Source organism: Fukomys damarensis, unplaced genomic scaffold, assembly GCF_012274545.1.
Source record: "Fukomys damarensis isolate Sample0158 unplaced genomic scaffold, DMR_v1.0_HiC HiC_scaffold_2, whole genome shotgun sequence".
Lineage (NCBI taxonomy): Eukaryota > Metazoa > Chordata > Mammalia > Rodentia > Bathyergidae > Fukomys > Fukomys damarensis.
This window is the reverse complement of record NW_022900914.1, coordinates 36240797-36253668: the sequence shown is the minus strand read 5'-3', so window position 1 is coordinate 36253668 and position 12872 is coordinate 36240797. Positions and strand designations below refer to the sequence as shown.

At 37.0% G+C, this 12872-nt stretch overlaps 1 long non-coding RNA gene across 2 annotated transcripts in view; it reads right to left on the bottom strand.

The window, feature by feature from the left end:
* Nucleotides 1–2831: 2831 nt before the first annotated feature.
* Nucleotides 2832–12872, bottom strand: part of LOC104856460 — a 340761-nt gene continuing 330720 nt past the window's right edge. For both annotated transcript variants that reach the window (XR_004517431.1, XR_004517430.1), the window contains 2 exons: nucleotides 6098–6162; nucleotides 2832–2868 (listed from right to left, as the gene is read on the bottom strand). This is a non-coding gene — a long non-coding RNA (uncharacterized LOC104856460). The remainder of the gene's footprint in view (nucleotides 2869–6097; nucleotides 6163–12872) is intronic.

Below are 12872 nucleotides of genomic sequence, written 5' to 3'. Positions count from 1 at the left end.
CACACACACACACACACACACACTTCCCTTGGATTCTGTGGAAGGACTTGTCTGTAAAAGGCAGAAAGAGTAACAATTCTAAAGACTTCTCACTGCTTAATTAACTTCCAGTGAGAATTATTAAAATTCTTTATATAATTCCTATTTCATGCTCATTAAAGTGAAAGATATAAATGCGGGACAATGCAAGGTTCAGAGGAAGCTTAAAGAAAGAAGAGGTAGACTTAGAATAGCTGAGAATTATGAGACGCTGCCTATTAACAGCAGCCAAGTAGACCTTTCACTTTTAAAGTCACTGATTCCGATCTGAAATGATTTGATTTGATTTTCTCCCTTAAAACAGCTCCTCTCCTCCCTTCCTGAGAGCTCCTTTCTTACCCCTCCCAGTCTAGTGGGAAAGAGTAGACCCAGAAGAGGATGAAACAGCTCTGGGGCCATGTCACTGGGGCATTGCGCCCTCTACTGGGAAGCCAGCTTGCAGTCTCCTTGGGGAAAATCCCCCCAAAATCCTACCCCTAGGAAAGCAAAAATAAGTACTGAATTTCAGCAGTGAAACTATCTTCCTCCTTCCTGAAAGTAAAGATTAAAGGAAGGACATGAGAGGGTGCGAGTGCTTCATTAAACAAGACAGAACTCAACTGTGGCTTTCCTCGCCAAACATGTCTGACAACTTCAGCCTGCCATGTAAAATGGCAACAGGAATGATGAACACATTACAAATTTGTAGACCCTAAAATTAAACTCCACCTCATTTATTTCATATTTCAGCAGGGGTTGGGATGCCTGACACAGAGACACAGATCTTTCCTGATAAGCTCCGCGGCTTTCTTTTGGAGAGAGAATTTGAGCTATGTGTGAATGTTCTATGTCTTCTGGAAGCCCAAATTTGCTTCATTGTACTTAGGAGAGAGGAGGCATATGACAATACTCTGCAGAAAAAAAAATGAGAAATCATAGACAGGGAGAGAAAGAAATGTGTTACCACAGGAGAATGCAAAGCTAGTCTTAACCCCTAACTTCTCTGTTTCATTCAGATTCTTGCTACTAAAGACGGCTTTATAGGCCCGCTGCTTCAGTGTCACCTGAGAGGTATCAGGAACCCAGAAGCCACCCAGACCTCCTGAATCATAATCCACATTTTAAGAAGATTCCCAGTAATTCATGAGATCTACCACTGTGGACATCTGAAAAGCTAAATCATGAGAAAAACTGGAATACAGAATTTTACAAGTAGAAGGGAAACTAGTCACCACTTGCATCCTTGGATAAAGAAATCAAGGCCCAGAGAAGACTGTAGCTCATCACATATCTAAGAAAGAAATTTTACATAGGCCTCAGTTTTGTTTGCAATAAAAACCAACAGGGCTGTCAGAGCTTACTGTAGTTAGTGCTGTCACACACTATGAATCCGACAGAATGGGGCTCCAGCTTTGCAAGTGTAGTAGGACGCGATTTCCATGTGGTAAGGGCTCTCCCTGTCTTCTTCAAGTCAGTTCTGTACTACTGATGTGACTTGTCGAAATTCTACAGAAATTGACATAGAAATGAAATTCTGATATTCCTTCCATCCACAAAATGATTGATGAAACACATGGGGAAAATAAATTGAATTGTTTTATAATCTCCCAGGGAAATATAATTGCATTGTGAAACATTTCCATGAAATCCTAAAAGCTTTATATCATCTAGACAGTGACTTCTACTACTTGATCAATAATTATATTAATTATAGATAATTATTTTGATAGGATGGTATGACTTTGGAGTGCCACTTATTCTTGATTTGACGTATTGATCCAAGAGTGAAGACTTGGTTGGAGCCAGAGCTAGGCATGAAGTCTTGGGGAAGAAGGGCAAAAAGCCTTAAGATATTTATGCCCACATACTAATTTATGTCCTGGCCACCCATGTGATGTTCATTCACACAGTACGATGTGAAATTCAACTTTTCCAAGATCACCAGAATAGTGAATCTATTTATTATGCTTAACTCTTTCAGAATCTGAAGCAACCTGCCTTTGGATAACATGAAAGAGATTGTCTCAGTCACTTTCACACGACTGAAACATAATACCCGCATCCTACAACTGAACGGAGGCAAGCTGTATTTTGGCTCGTACTTTGTAGAGGTTTCTGTAGTCATCCAGCTTCAAGGTAGGACATGAGCATGGCAGAGAGGCATGGCAGAGGAAAAGCTGTTCACTTCATGGCATCCAGGAAACAAGAGCGAAGGAAGCAGGTGGGGAGGGAGATAATTCCATATCACACCCCCAGTGATCTCTCTTCAGTCCACATCCCATCTTCTAACAAGTCAGCCACAAGTCCCCATAATTTAGGCACTTTCCAAAAGCCCCACTTGTGAACACATGAAGCTTTGGGGGGACATAGAGATATGAAACATAACAGACACAAACCTGATATTCTTTGAACTTTTAAAATTCCAGGATATTCAATACATTCTTTATATTCTTTGTGTGTACACCAACTTTCAAACACATTTATTGCAACTTAGGCAGTGAGCTAAAGGAACTTGACTTGAAGTAAACAATGCTCAAAAGGTCTGTGTGACCAAACTCGTACATTTGCTATATTTTTTTGCAAATACTTCATTATGATGAATCTATTTGGGGACTAAATATGCAGCAGTTCACGTCGTAAGCACAGGCAAAACCTGAGACTTTGTACTTGCTAGAGACGCTCTCAATGAGTATAGTCTTCTCTTCTTCATAAAAGTATAAGTGAGCTTCAACAGAAAATAAAGAAGTGAAGCAGAGATGTACATTAAAAATAAGAATTCAAGGAGGGAAGGGGATTTAGCTCAGTAGTTCTGATGCCTGCCTCACAAACTCAAGGTTCCGAGTTCGATACCTGGTACAAAAAAATAAAAAAGAATTCAAGGAGTCATATAACAAGTATGCCAGATTTGAGATTTTTTTAAAGGTGACAGTCATTATATATTAACTTCCCTAATTTTACCACATTACTTAAGATAATTTGTAAACAAAGTGAGATAATATAATCAAACAAATCACAATGACGACAATGTAAATAAAATAATTTACAAATACACACTATTTCATCAGAATTTCCTTAAAATATTTCAAAACTAACTTTGTAATACAATGGTCTCTATGTAAGAGGTATAGATTTTCTCTGAATAAGATAAAAAGTTGTACATTTTATCACTAAAACTTGGGGTCACTGGCTTGAAACCTAAGCATGCCCCTTGTACTATATATGACTTGAACAAATTTCTTGCCCTCTCTGTGTCTCAGTTTCTGCATCTGTAGCATGTAAATGATAATAATATATACCAAATGGAGTTGTCATAGGATTTAGTGAATTAACATGCATGAGTTGTGCTAGGCACTCAATTTATAATGATTATTAGTAGTATGGCTCTTATAATTTATGTACACTGAGCTTATTAATGGCCATATTACAATTTATTAAACGATAGTATTCTATAAACTTTCAGAGGATCTGAAGGTTAAGTTTTAGTCTTCATTTTAAGAAAAAGCTTTCTTAAAAACATGTTGCTTTTGCAAACAACAAAAGGAGGGAATTCATGGGGACTTGAAAACAAACTTACTCATGTTCTTTGACTCATATTTGTTTGGCAAACAGACACACACACACACACACACACACACACACACACACAGAGGCACAGAACAGTAACACCTCACAACCCAGTGTCAACATTTCTCTCAGAAGGGATTTACCATAAAGAAAGCTAAATGTGACCCAGTACTCTAGTAGAGATTTTTACCATTCAGAGCAGAATAACCTGAGAACAAAATGATGCAGAAGGCAGCCCAAGGTTCCTTTGTCTTTCCCAGGGTAAAATCAATTCAGTTATTATCCACAGTTGGGCACAGAATGGCATATGAACAGCACGGCTTCAACCAGCAATCCCTCTCAGAGAGTGGGCTGCATGGGTAATATTCCACACCCTGATTTACTCCTCATTGTCAAGAGAGAAAGGGAAACAGCAATCTCTGGTAGGGAAATTCATTCTAAGGAACAATTAAGACACTAGAAAAGTCACGAAGAAAGAAAAATCAGGCTAAACTCTTTTAAAAAATCAAGCACTCTAGGCTGTCCACATCATCAGCGAGAGTCCAAGGCAGTGGGGCACTATTGCTAGGTCTCATATCTTCCTTTTTGCTCTTTTCTAGGGGGTATTGTTTAGCCATGTTTTCTATGTGTGAGAAGGAAATGAACCACACAGATGATCCTGCACATTGGAGTGAAACAGAAAAGCCTTCCTCAAGAAAGTAAGCAGATTTATGAATGTGGCATTGTGGAACCCATATAATATACCAACAATGAGTGAAAGCAAGAAAATGACTTGGTCTTTCTTAAAACTGCAACAATTAGGCAATTGAGCTAATAGCATCCCAGAAGATGAAAACAAGTTTTTTTCTTTGTATTAACAAAGGGACCGAGAAGACATATTTCAGCTGAGATAAAAGAAGGTAAACGATTCCTCCACAAAAGCAAAGCCAAGATTTCTCCAATGAGCTTCTTCCTAAAAGAGATAGAAGTAAAATATATGAAGCAAGATGACATAATGTGCTGTTGCCTAAATGCAGGCAATGATGGTGTCCTATTCTACAGACCAAGCTGTAAATAATTGAATGCAAGACAAAGCAAAAATATAGAAAAGGCCATTCAGAAAGAGAAGCATAAAAATTCAGTGTGTGTATCAGTACTGAGAAGGGTACAGCTCAGTAGAACTGATTAATAAGGAGAGCAATGAACAGAACAGAGTGGATTTGCAGAGATTAGGACATAGCAAGATTTATCCAGAAGACTGTACAAAGTTCTTATTGGCCTTGAATCTGAAATAATGTTAAAAAGAAAAAAAAATAACACCAACCTCTCATCATGAAAGAATCCTTGTGATCTCTTTTGGTATATCTTAGTCAACCAACTCATCTTTTCCCATGTGCCATTTAAAAGATAAAAATTGCAGTAATATGCAAATCATTCCCTATAACATCTCTCCTCAATATGGCCAAGAGTTGGAGGCAGGAACAGTACTGTGTATTTGATGGTATAGCATAACCACAGCAACAAAAGCTTTAAAAGTCTTTTCTTTTAAATAAGTAACATACGAATTTTGAACATGCTACAGTCAGGTTCCAAGGTAAACAGTTAAAAGAGTGTGAGTCAGAAATATATATAAGATGGCCAGAGGAGTGTCAAGAATTTGGGCATTTGAATTCTAAACTCTAAGAATTCCATGCTTGTTAAACTGTGAAGAACAACATCACTTCCTCCAGATTCTAGGCAACATTAGATCATTTTTTGAAGGGATACAAGGGAAACATAACAATAATAGAAACAAAAAGAAAAATAAAAAGACCAAGCCTAGAAGTGCCTCAGATACCCAAACAAATGGCAATGCTTAAAAAGCAGAAGAATACAGGCTATAATTTAAAAGTCCCATGGTTTGGGCCTGTTCAAAGCACCTTGTTTGGTGCATGGGCTTCTGCAGAACATGCCTGAGGAAGCAGTTTGGCACGGAACCCTTCCAGGCTGCAGGAGCTAGACTGCCAGAGCAAGTCATCCCATCCTCGGTTTTATTGGAGTTTAGAATTCATTTCTGTTCGCAATGGTCTGATTTGTTTTGTGGGAAGCTTGGAGACCTTGACATCAGGGGAGGTGTTTGCGTGTGCCCTTAGGGATGAACAGAGACAGAGTGGCTGGCTGCTCAATAAGAGAATGAAGAATTCTGTGACCTTTACTCAGTTGGATGTCTATCCTGGATCCAGAAGCCAAAGTTAGAGCAAGAGAAAGAAGCAAAAGACCTCTTACCCTACATTCTCAGGCCACTAGCTGCTCCTGGGAGTCACTGGTGACTAATTAAGTAGGTGAGACAGGAAAACAAAGAAATAGAAAGAGGAGCTCATAGTTTTAGGGATGTAAATGCAACCCCCAAAACAGGAAGTCTTGGCAAACATCATGTCTCAAACCTTTCACTTGTTGCATGAAGGAAGGAGAGAATACTTCCAAGCATTAGGCAATCCAAGATCAGCAAAACAGGGAAGAGAGGATTGCTGTGGCTATGGAAGAGAGTGCTACATACCTCTGGGAGCCTCAGACCCAGTCTGCTTCTTTCTTTCCTTTTGACTTCCTTGGTGAGCAGTTTCCCTGTAGTTTTTTGGAGAAAAAAAATTTAAAGAGTAAGAAAGAAAAACATATATACCCACATACACATGTGTGTGCATATTTACAAAAATAAAGACAAAAGACAAAATGTCTAAATTGCAGTTCAGTTCTCCAGCCTCACTTCTGGCTCACCAATGAATCTTCTTATATACAAAGCTGACTGGAGGGAGGGGTGGGATTGAATAACAAATTTATGTGATACAATCACATCATTTACAATCACATAATGGACCATATCCCAATTTTCAAAAGGCATAAAGTATCCTCATTAATACGATAAGTGCAGCAGTCAAATCAGCACTGTGATTTTATCAGGGTTTTTGACTGTACATGAATTAGAATGTAAAATGCATACAGAATTTTTAATGGAAGGCTTTAACATTCACTGAATATATTTCTTACTGTCATTTGCATCACATTAAAGTGAAATCCTACATAAAAGGATAAAGAGAATATGTCCTAAATTACAGTTTTCCACAGTTGTCATGTCCACACACAAAAAAATCTGATTCATAAGCTTGCATATGATCCTAAATCTGAAAAGACTACCCCAGCTCCCTATTTGTTTGTGGGTTTTATGTGGCTGTCAGAGCCGGGTAGAGCTCTATAAGGTCAGATTGTCAGGACAAAGCTGATAAAGATCATCGCAAGGGTAAGGGGATGTAGGGATGGAGGATGGCTGTATTCACTGTTACTACTCTAGCACATTATTAAGCACTGTGCCTGCACTTTTCATTGCATATCAGGCTACTAAAAAGTAATTCATGTTCCTTAGAGGTATTCTGTCGATTTTTTAAGAGAGCTTCAATGATCAATTTAGCTCACTTCAATAGAGTTTATGGATGTAGACTTAATGTCTTTTAGGCGCAGTTCTGTATATCTCACAACAAATGAGTATGTGTACATTGCTAGTCACACAAGATACTGTGTTAACACTGACTTTGTATCCAACACGTGCATATCTTCTTATGGGTTGAAGTAAGATCATGTGACAGAAGTTAGTTTCAAGGCAATGGCAACTAGGATAAGTATGCTTGGGAGCTTATATACACTGAGGCAAATAAAGAAACTGTCATTTCTCTTTAGCCTCACATCACACAGAGAGAAGTCGATGATTGGTATGAGGAAGTTGATAGTTGATGCAAAATCCTGGGAATCTGAGAAAGTGCATTTTGCATCTTAGAAGAGGCCAAAATTAAGTTAACAGTATAGACCAGGAATAGAGTACAACTTCTACATGCACACAGGCTACCTGTTTATTGCCTAGCAGACCTGGTCCTACGGGGGAACTTCTTCCCTGAATGACATATCTCTGCCATTGTTTTAGACTAGGAACAAAGAAAGCATGCAAGCATACAGCCAATAAAATAATATGCATGGAACGTGAGGTAAAATAATTCAAATTCACAGTGAGCCCAACTCACATATTTTAGTCTTAGAAAGAAACATTTAATGTAGGCACATGGAATGGACCCACATGAAATGGATGGGTCTCAAAATAGCTAGTCTACCTATTTTAATCATACTATCTTTAGTAATTTGCTTAATCTGCCAATCTGGTTAGTCTCCTTTGATATACGTAGATTGTATTTATCTTCTACCATTATTAGGAAAATGTATCAGTTTCTTTCCATATCTAGAGACAGTTTTGAGAATGTCTATAATAACTACAGATTTTACTCAAGGCCCTTAATCTATTTCTCTCTCTCTGTCTCTCTCCTTCCCTCCCCTTCCTTCCCTCCCTCACTCTCCCTCTCTTCCCCATCCCAACCTTTTCTGTTCATTTGTCATTCCTTCTGTTGTTCTTTCATTTTTCTTCTTTCTTCCATATTCCCTGTACTGAGTCAGGAATTAAATTTGGACAATAAAGTATTTTCAGTTTCAGATCCATTTTTAGCCACAATAAAATTATTCTCTTTATTAACTAAAATACCTGTCAAATGATAAGAATACTGTGAAAACTTTTATGGGTTGCAAAATTAGCAAAGTTTTCCTGACATTAATATTATTTAATTTATTCTCTCCCCAAATTTATGTACAGTAGTGTGGTAGGCTTCATAGTGTCCTGTAGTGGACAGTTCATGTATTGAAACTTGGTCTTTGCTGTTCATTGCCTGGGAAAGCATTAACAAGCCCTTTATCCTCTCCAAGGGACAGTTCGCTCTTTTATAAATTGGGAATAATATTTAATTCATTGACCTATGAGTATGAAATAGGATGGTGCATATAAAGTTTCTACTAGATCATTGAATAATGGTAACAGTCTATATAGGTTTAATCCATCACATAAGACATTTTACTTTGTTTTTTGTCAAAGACAAAGAGTTCCCAGACCTTTTATAAGAATCAAATGAGATGCTACGAAGCCCAATTTCACCCATGCGCAAATTCAGGTAAGTGCAGAAATTTAGGTAAAATAATTCAGATAAAACCAATTTTATCCTTCAACAGTATTAGGATATACCTTTAATTTTCCTTCTAGCACCAGCTGACTCCTTGAAGATGTTACTAAAATTCAAAAATTAAAAAGTATATCTGTTAAAAAAGAGAGACAATGTTCTCTATTGTTTAATTGGAATTAGCAAACAAAACTTTTCAAAAATCTTTTATTAAAATTCATTATTTTCAAATTTTATCAAGAACATGACTACAAGTTAATAATTTGTGCTGGTATTTTTTGACTTAAAAGTAAAAATAAGTATAGCACAGTACACATTTACCTAATTTCTAATCAGACAGAATATATTGTTTCTGTAAAAATATGGACTTGGGAACAATAGGAAGATGAATTAATATTTCCTCAAATGCCACATTTGTTTCATAATACTAGGTATGTCTGAAGCAAAACCTTTCCCTTTCAGATGAAACCAGTAATCTATTTCATTGAGTCAAATTCTTGCTGCAATCTTTCTTTTGCTCTTAAATGCATGATGTTTGTTTGCTTTATAGGGCCTTATTACTCATGCTTCATTGTTTTCACATTTTCTTCTCAAAGTAATAGTTCTACTATCTCACTGTGTACGAATGTGTTGAACGTAATGGCAAATACTTTTTTAAGACTGCCGGAACTTTTGACTTTACATTCACTTTTTTTTCCTCTTGCAGGCCACATTCAATTGATAATTCAGTCTTCAAATAAAGATACAATCTGATAGTTTATTAGGTTGTTACATGGTAAGCTTACAGATTTTTGTGCCTCAAAAAATTCCTGGTTCCACTGACATCATTAAGGCAATGTCAGCACAACTTTTGGTTCTCATCATTTCAGTTCTTGCTTTATTATAACTGTTAATAGTTAATAGTTGTAATAGTTGCAATGTCTATCAAAATCTGACAAATAAGATGTCATTAATGTTGTTTTCACCTGTCTTTGAGGTTTTATCTACAAAAAGTCAGGGCAGGGAGAAAAAAGATAGGTTAGATCTAGTTACATTAGTTATGTAACTAATTTAAGTGAACTCAGATTTGCATTTCTGCTTTATAATTTAATTGTTCAAACTTATTCTTTTCTAAACAAAACTTATCATATATAAGTATTCAAAGTCATACAGCTAATATAGGAAGAAACACAGGCTTATCATTTTCTATTAAGCAATTTAAAGAAATAAAAATGTTAAGAATCAAAACTGAGGCATGGTCAAAATATATGGTGAATGTTTAATTTTTTTAAAAAATTTTATAACTGTAAAAGACATATTGCCATTAACCCTTTCAAAATTGACATCCTTAATTAAAAAACATTTATCCCATCATTCTTGCCACTTTTTTCTTTCTTTTTTTAAACTTATTGAGTTTATCGTACTTTTTAGGTGTACAGTACAGTTACACTCATCATTGGGATCTTGTACCTTTACCTGACAGATATTGGTTCACATTTTTTTTTCCCTATACTCCTGCCTTCCCCTCACCCCTTCCCTATCCCCTATTTACGAAGACTTTGTTTCCATTTTTCACTTTTCTCATATTTTTTTCTTGTCCCTTATTTCCTTTCCTCTACCCTTCCAACTTCTCCTACACCTCTGGCCCTTTTCTTGCCACTTTTTGAAGCAACTCTAGAAGTCCTTTTTCACGAATATCTTTACAACAGTCACAAAAATAGGGCAGCTGCTGCTACTGAGTGCCGTTTAACAGAAAGACAAGCCAGTACACACCCTCACAGTGTGCCCTCATTGACCTTCTTCACTAGACCTGGCATTGTGCAACATCGAGCTCTGCCCCCAAATCACACAGTTGTGGATAGCACAGGTAAAGACATTCATGAAAGAGAAGTTCCAGAGCTGTCTCAGAAATGGCAGGAAGAATAGATAAGTAGATTTCAAGTGAGAAGTATTTTGAGGGAAATTAATGGCAACATGGCTGCTACTCTAATAAATTTTTTAAAATTTAAACATTTATATTTTATCATATTTTTATATATGTCACTTTTTTCATGTGCAGCTTTATTTCAATAACTTCCTATAACAGTCGTACAATGATAAGTAATTTGGGTTCTCACTGAGCTTCAAATTCTTTCAAACCTTTGACTTCTCTGACTATACTACACTATAAAGAAGACTTCCTGAATATATGTATCTCTCTTTCTTTTCCAGGGGTTAGGTGGATTTTTTACATCCCTTTAATCTAACAATCTATTGATCTTGATCCATTTCACTTGGTTTACTCTAATGCTTTAATCACCCACTGGGAAACTATTACTCAATAAAATCCTTTGTATTTCATATATTACATTATGATCTCCTTTCTTATTTTTTACCACTGGTGTATTTTCTTCTTGAATTCTTTAATTTTTGATAAACTATGCATTATGAGAAGAATTTATCCCATTGCGTCCACTATGGACCAAGGAGCAAATACGCCCACTGATGTCTTCTACAGGTTCCGAGAAAAGAGTTTTCTTTTGGCTAGGCTTCTGCCAGAAGACTTGGCACATAACTTTCCCCTTTGCCTAGTGCATTTCAGAGGAAGTTTGAGATGCCTCACAGAGCAGGAAGTAGGGGTGCAGACTGAAGCCAGTGCATCCACGGAAGCCTTTTGAACAATTTGAAAGACCTTCACAATAGTATTCTCAGATGCTATAAAGTATTTGTTAAGGTCACAGGTGAAATAATCTCTACCCATTTCACATGCCCTTCAAGCCCCACCCTCTATTCCACAGATGTTAAGATTTCCCCAATGTGTCCAAGCACTGAAGACATAACTGCACCAAAATCTGAAGCGTTCCTGTTCTCTACAACTTCTTCTGTCTTTCTAGAATCTGCTAAAACCCAGCAGCAATAAACTTCTGCAGGTTTCTTATACTGTCTGTCGGTCCCCGTTTACAAATATGAAAGAGCCAGGGCAGTTTGTCCTCTTCTTAAGCCTCTGCTTCCCATGCCATGAAAATCCCCTTCTCATTGTACATAAGTGGATTTGTGCTGCCCTCTATTCCTAGCCTGCCAATCCATTTCATAGTCCAGGTATACCGTGAGGTATAATACCATAAAGGTATTTATGGGGAAATGTGGTGTTTTCTTGCTTTTTCTCTCACAAGAGACTATGTAGAAAAGAACTGCCATCGTTACTTATTTTTTATTCTTCCTACTTACATCCTTAGAATTTGCAGACGAGTCTAGTTGCATCTTACAGGTCTTCACAAGACTGCACATATTACCTTCTTCATTCTAGTCAAATCCTCCTCTGTTCCAGCCACCAGTACATTGACACTGACACATTGATGTTCGCCTTGTGAGAATTAGCCTATCACATACATTTACATCCACTTAATTGCTGCTGCTATTGTTTAGTCCGTTAACCTCCAGCTAGGGTGCAATCACGTGAACACTGGGGAAGCACAGCTATTCGATTAGTTCTGCAAACTAGATTAAAATCATCTGCCTAATTGGAGACTGTCCACACTGCTGCCTTCCTTCCAGCTCCAGGTTTAAACCTTCAGGTTTAACAAAATGTTTTGGTTGGACATACGGACCCGTTAACCCTTGTGAACATACTTGTGTACAGGATGCTGTGCTAGGCACTATGTCCGCAGCTATTATCAGTCTGGTTTCTGCTTGCACCTTGAAACTAGCCCTTCTTTTATCAGCTTGCTTGCTTCATTTTCATAAATAGTACATGTACACTGGAGAAGTTCCAACGTGGTATACGGTAGAATTTTATTTTGAAACAGCACATAAAATTATTTATGAAACCTTCTAGTTTGGGGGAAAATAAAAATTAAGAATATCTCACCTGATCAAAAACATAAGGCCTTGTTGGACATAGCTAATTTCTTCAAACTTATCTCTGATGCAATAGGAAGCATTCTTTGGCATCTAAGCTGTGAATTTTTGTAAGGAGTGAAGTCCCAAAGGTGTTTTTGTTTTTGTTTTTGTTTTGCAACATGTTATCTCTATGTGTATGTTAAGCCAAGATGATTTCAGATTTTTAATTATGTTTTATCTAAAGAAGATGAGAAGCACACATATCTACTCCTAGAAATCTCCAAAATACCAGTGGGTCAAATTTCTTCATTTAATCTAAGTTGCCTGTCCCATCCTGGTACCTGTCCTGCATATCTTTTGATTTTATCACAAAATATAGCTGTACAAAATTGATAACACCTGCTCACATATATTAGATTTCTTATCATCTTATGTTTTACTCTGTTCTTCTTGGCTCAAGAGGTTTGTTACAGGTATGATGGATATCCAGCATAT